Below are 8372 nucleotides of genomic sequence, written 5' to 3' on the forward strand. Positions count from 1 at the left end.
ATCATTGCTTCTAGGTTTAGCTACATTCTACCAGAAAGGGCATATTGTGGCTTTTGTGGACGGAGAGCTTAACAACCAGAGTTTCTTTTGTAAAATAAACTTATTTTGGGAGCCAGAGGTAAACGAGGACGGCACTGGAATAAAGCCAAAACAAATGTCAGCGACATTGGAGGAACGGAATACTGCAATAAAAACGCAGGTAACTACCAGTCTAAAACACCCACAGTGAAAGGGTAGCACCAAAGAAATAACAAAAATAGTCTGTCACAGCAACAGATAAAGAAACTAAAGTGGACTAATACAGTAGTTTGTCACTGCTCTGAAACAGAAAAAGGAGGGAGAAAAAGGCAGAACTGACCACTAGCAAGTGAGAATTTCTGAAGGACACTGCAACCAACAAATGAAATCGCTTTAAGCCATAAAAAGTATACACGAGGTCCAACGCTTATGCTCAACCAAAAAAGAAAACAACATCACAGATGCCAGACTGCATCTTTAAGGAGAAATAACATGTCTCACGACAGTAGGTAGCTCCAAGGCAAGAGTAATTCTTGAACCACCTAGTACTGACTGTTGGAATTCCGGATTTTCAAGTTCAGCCAGACCCCTTGGCAAATTTCAACTAAAAACCACTCTTTGGGAAAGAGTAACCATTAGAACTGTCGTTTGGGTACTAAGGGTGCTCAGGCCCAACCCAACCCCAAAGGTTTTTTTGGGAGGTGTTGGGTAGGAAGCATTTCGATCCTCTCGAAGCTTTAGGAGAATCCTAAGCAGGGGCAGTTTTCAGCTGTTTTTGTGTGGAAACATGTGCTGTAGGTTAGGAACCTTTCCCAATCAGGCATCAGGTTTTGGGGCCTGACAGTGTTCAGTATCTTACCCCTGTATCAATAATGAAGGCAAAGCAGTGGACCGAAAGAAGGGCTAGTGTGCACAATATATAAATGGAGCAAGGTTAGATGAAGGCTGTCTGACAAAATACATAATTTGTGACAGAGGTGACTAAAGTATGTGACAAGGAAAGACAAAATATGCAGCAATTATATGGCACCTCTATCCAACAAGATCAGCTCTGTAGAAAGTTAAACTACATTTCATAATTGTATGTGTGTATTGCATTAGTAGGTACTTTTGGTACAAACTCAAAAGAAAATACAACATATTTGCGATCCTTCTAATGCCTAGGCGCCTTGTTAAAATAATACAGCTTTGAAAACGGCACACTTATTCTAGTCATTAATTTGTTTTAATAGAGAAATAAAAAAATTTAAAAAAAATCAGGAAAAAGAAAGATCATCCACCTTGTTTGGATTATAGTGAAGACAGCTGTCTCCAGATAATTATGTGAGCAACACTAGAGAAGAGCTTTTGCTCCGCCCACACGTTGGGAGTCTTGAGTACCTGTTTTGATTGGGTAGAAATGTGTGCTTCCGGACAAAAAAGTGCTTGCCCTCCAAGCGGATGTGATCATTTTGTTTATTTCTCCAGCTGGCTTGGCCTGTCAGGGACATACATTTGACAATATAATGCTGTAAAAGTGTCTTAGATAACTAGATAATTTATGGTGCTTGTCTTTCTTTCTCTAGCAGCAGCACAGATGGGAGGAAGGCAGTCATTAACCTACGAGGATTTTTAGGTCTGGCTTGACAGTGTACCTGTCTGTCACCTAATTCTTTAAGCTATACCAATATTATTGTAAAGTTCTTTACTTCCACACAAATATATACTCATTTACCTCTAATGCTTCAAATCGCCACACAAAATTCCTTTAAAGCCAGACTTACGGGCATTGCCAGTGTTTGTTGTTTCCTGCTGCTGATAAAATTGTAAATCCACACAATCAAATGGGGATGTTTACACTATATGGCAATGCTGTTACCTCTTCAAATGGCTAATTACGCAATCATAGGCTGCAGGTGACTAGTCAACATTATATATGGTGCTGCATTACAAATCATGTACCACGCTGTTAATAACTTTGGGCCTGTTTGATCTAGAAACTACTTTTTTTTTTTTTTACATCTGCAAACTATGCAGCATACAGTGACATCAGTTGCAAATTAATATTTACATAGAAATGCGTGCTTTTAGCTGCTGTCAGGTAGGGAAGGGAGACTATGATCCAAATGTGTCTTTGTACAGCCGGGGAGCATTTGTTAACACATTCACTGCTGGCTAGTCAAGTGATAGGGAAATATAAAAAACATTAAAAGTATGCAATTATGCAGTATCCATGCTGAGGCATCCAGGGGAAGAGAATGAAGAGGTGGGGAAAACGACTGTGCACTATTGTATGGGTATGTGAGAAAGAAGTAGAAAAGAGTTTTTCACTAGAGACAAGTACCTCCTATAACCTCTATGATCATAGTATTCTAAATATTGGAGGTGGTGCTGCCCTCATACTATTAGATATTTCTGCAGGATTTAACACTGTGGCCCAATCAATGCTAGTAGCTCGACTTTCACACATGGGCCTTAACACAGGGCTTAAATCTTCTTGCCTCATTTCTCTCAAATAGTGGCATGAAAGCCAATTGGATCACAACTTTTCTCTCTACCCTGTAGTGTTCCACAGGGTTTGTCACTTAGTCCAACATTGTTTAACCTTTACATGGTTCCTTTGGCAAAGTTGCTACGGTCCTTTGGTTTCACAGTGTCGTCCTATGCTGATGATACACAGATAGCAATTAACACCTCAAAGGACTCGACAACAGTGGCAGTAACATTTAATGAGTATGGGAGAAGTGACATCGGAATGAGAAAATTGTCTGAGAATTAATCCGGAGGAAACAGAAGTTTTAATATTTGGCAACTCTCCAAACATCTGGCCTAGCTTAGTGTCGCCTTTGGAACTGGGAATGGCTCCCCAACTGGGTGACTTGGCGCCGAATTTACGAGTCATCTTTGAAAAAGAGCTATCCTTTAAAGCCCATATTAAACATGTGGAGGCAACCTGTTGTTGCATTATTAGGGTACTAAAGAAAATCTTCCCATATCGTACTTTGCCCTCACGCAAAATGGTCACTCAAGAACTGATATCCTCTCGTCTAGACAATTGTAATAATCTATATTTAGGAATTACTCAGGCAACGAGCATTACAGTACAGGTTACACAAAATTCAGCTGAAAGATTGATTTTAGGTATTTTCAAACATCATTGTAGATGAGAGGCTTTGAAGAGCTTGCACTATTTGCCAGTCTGTCAGAGTTCCATGTTTAAGGCTCTCTGCATGGCAAACAGAGCTATATGTAGGACAGGAACGGAGCCTCAAACAAAGCAAAGATTAGTTGGTATCTCGCCAGAAGCCATCTTAGATCTTCAGAGGCAAAGGTTGTGGTGGTACCCAAGAACCAAATGCAACAAATGGGAAGGTAGGTAATTTCGTCTGCACTCAGCTAAGCTGTGGAACTCTCTTCTAATCAAAATAAAGAACATGAAGAATCATGCATGCTCCAAAAAAACATATTAGAACCTGTTTTTTCTCCTATAAGCTATAGAATTTCCTGAGCCAGGTCTTTTGCACTACCACTTAGGGTCAAGATGCCTTTATTTAAAACAGCGCTTTATAAACTTTTATCATATATCAGACCATATAATTCGAGCAGGAAGAGCTGAATTTGTGATCATAACAAAATTGGTAACAGAATGGGGACTTATCAGGTCTAAATATAGTATAATGAACTATATGATAAGGAATAGTCATCAAGCTTGTAACTGACAACTGGATGATGATTTGTCTTATATTTGGAAACGTGGTGGTGCTCAATCACGATTTGCTGCAGTCTCACCAGACTTGATGAAGGTTTGTTTTTATATGTATATATGTGTTTTAATTCTATACACAGTACAGTGAATATCAGTTTGAGTATATGTTGTAGCCTTGAAGATGTTTTGGGAGAATGAACCGCGTTGGCTACTATCAACTCGATTTTATATGAAGAATAATGACAATAAAGAACTCAACATCCAATTACATTCTGGACCATTCCTAATTCTTCCAAATAAGAATGAATTTTGGACATTAATAAATATAATGATATTATAAAAACATTGAAGTTATCCAGAGTTCCGAGTTGTATTGGTTTTAGGATGTGGTGTAGAGGGTTTATGATGGCTGTTTCCTCATAGTCGCGCACCTGTCTTATAGCCACTTCTAGTGGACCTATTTGCAAGTACAGTAAGGTCTCTTGTTGTTTAATCTCAGCCATCCACTGTAATTAATTTGTCCTGCTTAAGGACTTATTAACATCCTTCAATGAACAGCAGATGTCGACTCCTCATACAGAACTCGCTTAGTGAGGGGAAAATGCTTCTGATCCTGTGCACATCCAGGAGGTCATTGAGATCAAAAGAGCTATCAGACATTAGGAGAAACGTAAATGCACATAGCTGTTTGGGGGCACTACCTTCCTGAAACAACTTTGTTTCACGCACAGGCAGCTAATCAAAGGTGGCAAGCCTACCTAATACAGAAACACCATCAATAAGGCCACCTGCAAAAGTAGAGTACTCTTCAAGTGCATTAAAGACTACCCAGTCTTACATAGTCTATACCCAGAAACCTCAAGACCAATGAGAAGTGTCCAGCCATTAACACCTTAGGCAGGATTCAGCAGCACATTGAAAGTATGCCCATGCCTGTGGTGACATGCTGAGGAACTGCTGCCTTCGTCTGAACCTATATGTTCAGGCATTAACTGAAAGTGAAATCCACTAAATCAGAGATTTTTCTCATTGCTGGACGCGTGAGGCTTAGGCAGGGATCTAGCTGATCGCATTAGAAAATTCTTGACATGAAAAATCGGCGTTCAAGAGAATTAAAAACGAAAACAATAACTTGCGCAAATGTATTTTTTGCTTCGCCCTGAGGATACGAAATGTCAGCTCTGTCACAATCCAGGAGTAGGGTTAGTTCGAACAAGCAATCACTTTAATATCTACAAAACAAGTCATAGGGTTCTATCGCGTCTGAAACTTTGCTGAAAACAGTAACAGCAGAAAATCTCTGCTTTGTACTATGATATGGACTTGTGGATTTTCGGAAGGCGTGTCGAAATTCCATGTTTGTATGCATAAGATACAGTTATGCCCACCAAAGATTTTTTTGAACTTTGCCTGTAGCATATATATTCTACTTACATGTCCAGCTTCGAATGTATTAGAAAACAGGTTCTATTTTTATTCTTTCCCAATGCTCGTTTTTATTAACCTTCGGAAAATGACAGGCTTAGTAAACCGTCCAGCACTCCGCCCTATGATGCGCATTTTCCCCACAATCCTCAGCAGTCTTTGGATTGCTCCAACGAACTTGCCTCCCAGTATTTATAGGCACAACAAATACTCAGATTGACAGGGAAGCAGTACATGCAAATGATGTGCGTTGGGGACGCGGAGTGTCGAAAGCAAAAACGAATCAACTAACAATATATCAAATGGTTGAATCAAAGAGGTGTGTTGGAATTTAATGACAGTGAAATATCAAACGGCTGTACTGACTCAAGGGTGAAACTTCGCCCCTGTTATTTAGCCCCTCGTTTTCTGGCACGCCCAACGAACAGCTGCGCTCGGTCACAGCGTGTGCCACAAAATAAACTGCATATTCAGTACATGCAAGAGCACGGGTGCAGCGCGGAAACCTGTTAGAAACCCACGCAAAGCTGCTCACCTTAATAATTGCTTCCTTCGCACTACACTGCTGCTAACATAGCTTTCTCCCCCAGGTCCTCTGTCGGAAATGGTCAGAACACCGTCACTGTTGCTTCTAGCTCAGGAAGTGAAATATTTAACTCTGAACAGGGAGGTCGACGAGGCGGCTCTGGGAGTTGTGGTTTAGCTTCGAGATGTGTTTAAAGCGGTTTGTTTTAGCTCGCTTCGTTCAAACTGAAACTTAAACGCCTCTTTCTTTTGTGAATATGAACACCCAAAACGTCTGCCTGCGCCTGAACACTGAACGAAATGGAGATTTTCTTAGCTTTAGTGAAAGAAAATCTTGATTTTATTAAACACACAGAGGCGAGTATTATACTAACTTCTCTTGCTTTAATTTGAATAGCAGCCAAGACAAAACTACCACTCCCAGCAAACCTAGCTGGGGAACTACTAAAATATGTCATTCAGAAGATAACCAATCAGAATAACAGGTGAGTATAAACATATTGACTGAAAGCAACAAGTCCTCTTTTCTTGCAGAGCAGTTAATCCACTCTGAATAAAGGAACAATCAGGAGTAAAATAACACATGCCAAAAAAAATCGAAAATAAGGCTTCAAAATGATGTATGATATTAACAGTCTTTTGATCGAGTTCTGGATGAAAAAGGAAAGATGAAAGTCTTGAAGTAGAGTCCACTTCTGAATAAAAGAAGGTATGCCAGTCGGAGCATCATGGTGTGGTGAAGGAAAAACCTTAAGATGTCTGGTTGGTAGCGGTAGCTGGACCTGTTGAAAACAAAGGGAGGGTTAAACAAAGGAACAAAAGTGGTGGGATAATACTCGCCTCCGTGTGTTTAATAAAATCAAGACTTTCTTTCACTAAAGCTAAGAAAATCTTCATTTTATTACAAACACGGAGGCTCCTATTATGCTAGTTCAAAGCATAGAAATCACTGAATTAGCCACACGAGAAACAGGTTTACAATAAAAAGTTCTAAAGGTTGAGACATTTGACCAATCTGCCGCTTTGAGAATGTCGACCAAACTCAATCCTGCCCAAAAGGCCTTGGAAGCCATAGCTCCCCTAGTGGAATGGGCCCCAAAAAGGGAAAGGTCGATGCCAGCCAAGTTCATAATCCATTTTACCCAACGGGCCAGAGTAGTGGACGTGACAGGATTGTGAGGGGACCTGAAGGAGACGAGGAGTTGAGTTACAGAAGGCCTTCTCAAATCTTTAGTTCTTGATATATATTCTTTCAAACAAGTTCCTACGCATAAATTAGCATGACCAGGGAAGTATGGGTTAAAAACCGACATTAAATTAGTCTTTGTCCTTCTTCGAACCTGGAAGAAAACACCTTGAGGAGTATATTGTACAGAAGTCACATCTAAGGCTCTAACATCAGAAATACGCTTGACAGAAACTAGACAGAGGAGAATGGTAAGTTTAGCAGAAATACATTTTAGGGATAAAAGAGAATTAGATTGTTGAGATAGAAGAAACTGTAAGATCACATTGACATCCCATATAGAATTATACTTAGGTAAAGGAGGTTTGGCAAAACGTACTCCCTTTAACAGTCGACAAATTAGAGGATGTTCACCAATAGGCTTATTGTTGACTCGATCATGTTCTGCGGAAATCGCGGACCTGTACATATTCACCGTTCTATAAGCTTTGCCCTGGGCTGCAAGGGAGGCTAAGAAATTAACGATAAGGACTACATCTGCTGAAGAGGGATCGGCACCCCTGACCAGACACCAATTATGCCAGATTGACCAGGCTGACTTGTAAGCTTTAGTTGTGCCGGGAGCCCAGGCTTGACGTATGAAGCTAGCAGCTTCCTGCGAAATTCCTGGGGTTCTCCAGGCAGACCCGAAACCATCCATGCGACTAACTGAAGTGAGTGGTTGAGTATCAGATCGTGAGGTTGTCCTTGTGGATTCAACAAAAGAGAGGGAAAGAGTGGAAGAAGAACAGGGAAGTCTACCAGTAATTCGAGAGCTGAAGGGAACCAAGGCTGTCCCTGCCAGAGTGGGGTAATCAATAATATTTTGGTGGATTGATGGCGGACCTGCGCCAAAACTCTGGAGATCATAATGAAGGGGGGAAAAGCATAATTTGTTTGGTTGGACCAATCCTGTTGAAAAGCGTTGGTAGCCAAAGCTTGAGGGTCAGGTCGCCAACTGTAGAATTGAGGGATTTGAGAGTTCAAACGAGAGGCAAAGAGATCGTCCGAATTTGGAAGAGAGATTGTTGAAGATAGAAGGGTGAAGACGCCAATCGCTGGAGTCTTGAAGGTATCTGGAGCACCAATCTGCGATTGTGTTCATATTTCCCAGAAGGTATTCTGTTCGTAGGGAAATTTGGTTTTGAAGACAAAATTCCCATAGACTTTTTGCTAACTCGGCGAGGGGTTTCGACCGAGTACCTCCCAGGTGATTTATATACCGAACTGCTGAAAGGTTGTCCATCCCGAGGAGAATAGAACAACTTACCCTGTCTTTGGCGAAGGTTTGGATTGCAAAGGAACCTGCAAGAATCTCTAAACAATTTATGTGCAGAGATGACTCCTCTCTTGACCATAAACCTCCAGTTGAGAACTGAGCGCATCTTGCGCCCCAACCAGTGCGACTTGCATCGGATTCTAAGACAAGATCTGGTGCTGTAGAGAATATTGTCCGGCCATTCCAAGCGTGTAGGTGGTTGAGCCACCATTAGA

At 41.0% G+C, this 8372-nt stretch overlaps 1 protein-coding gene across 2 annotated transcripts in view; it reads right to left on the bottom strand.

The window, feature by feature from the left end:
* Positions 1-5775, bottom strand: part of LOC138287951 (deoxyguanosine kinase, mitochondrial-like) — a 65926-nt gene extending 60151 nt beyond the window's left edge. The window contains exon 1 of one of the 2 annotated variants that reach the window (XM_069228990.1): positions 5664-5775. The gene's annotated coding sequence lies outside the window, so the exon portion shown is untranslated. The remainder of the gene's footprint in view (positions 1-5663) is intronic. The other variant, XM_069228989.1, reaches the window with a different exon arrangement.
* Between the last annotated feature and the right edge of the window lie 2597 nt (positions 5776-8372).

Source organism: Pleurodeles waltl, chromosome 4_1, assembly GCF_031143425.1.
Source record: "Pleurodeles waltl isolate 20211129_DDA chromosome 4_1, aPleWal1.hap1.20221129, whole genome shotgun sequence".
In the NCBI taxonomy this organism is placed as follows: domain Eukaryota; kingdom Metazoa; phylum Chordata; class Amphibia; order Caudata; family Salamandridae; genus Pleurodeles; species Pleurodeles waltl.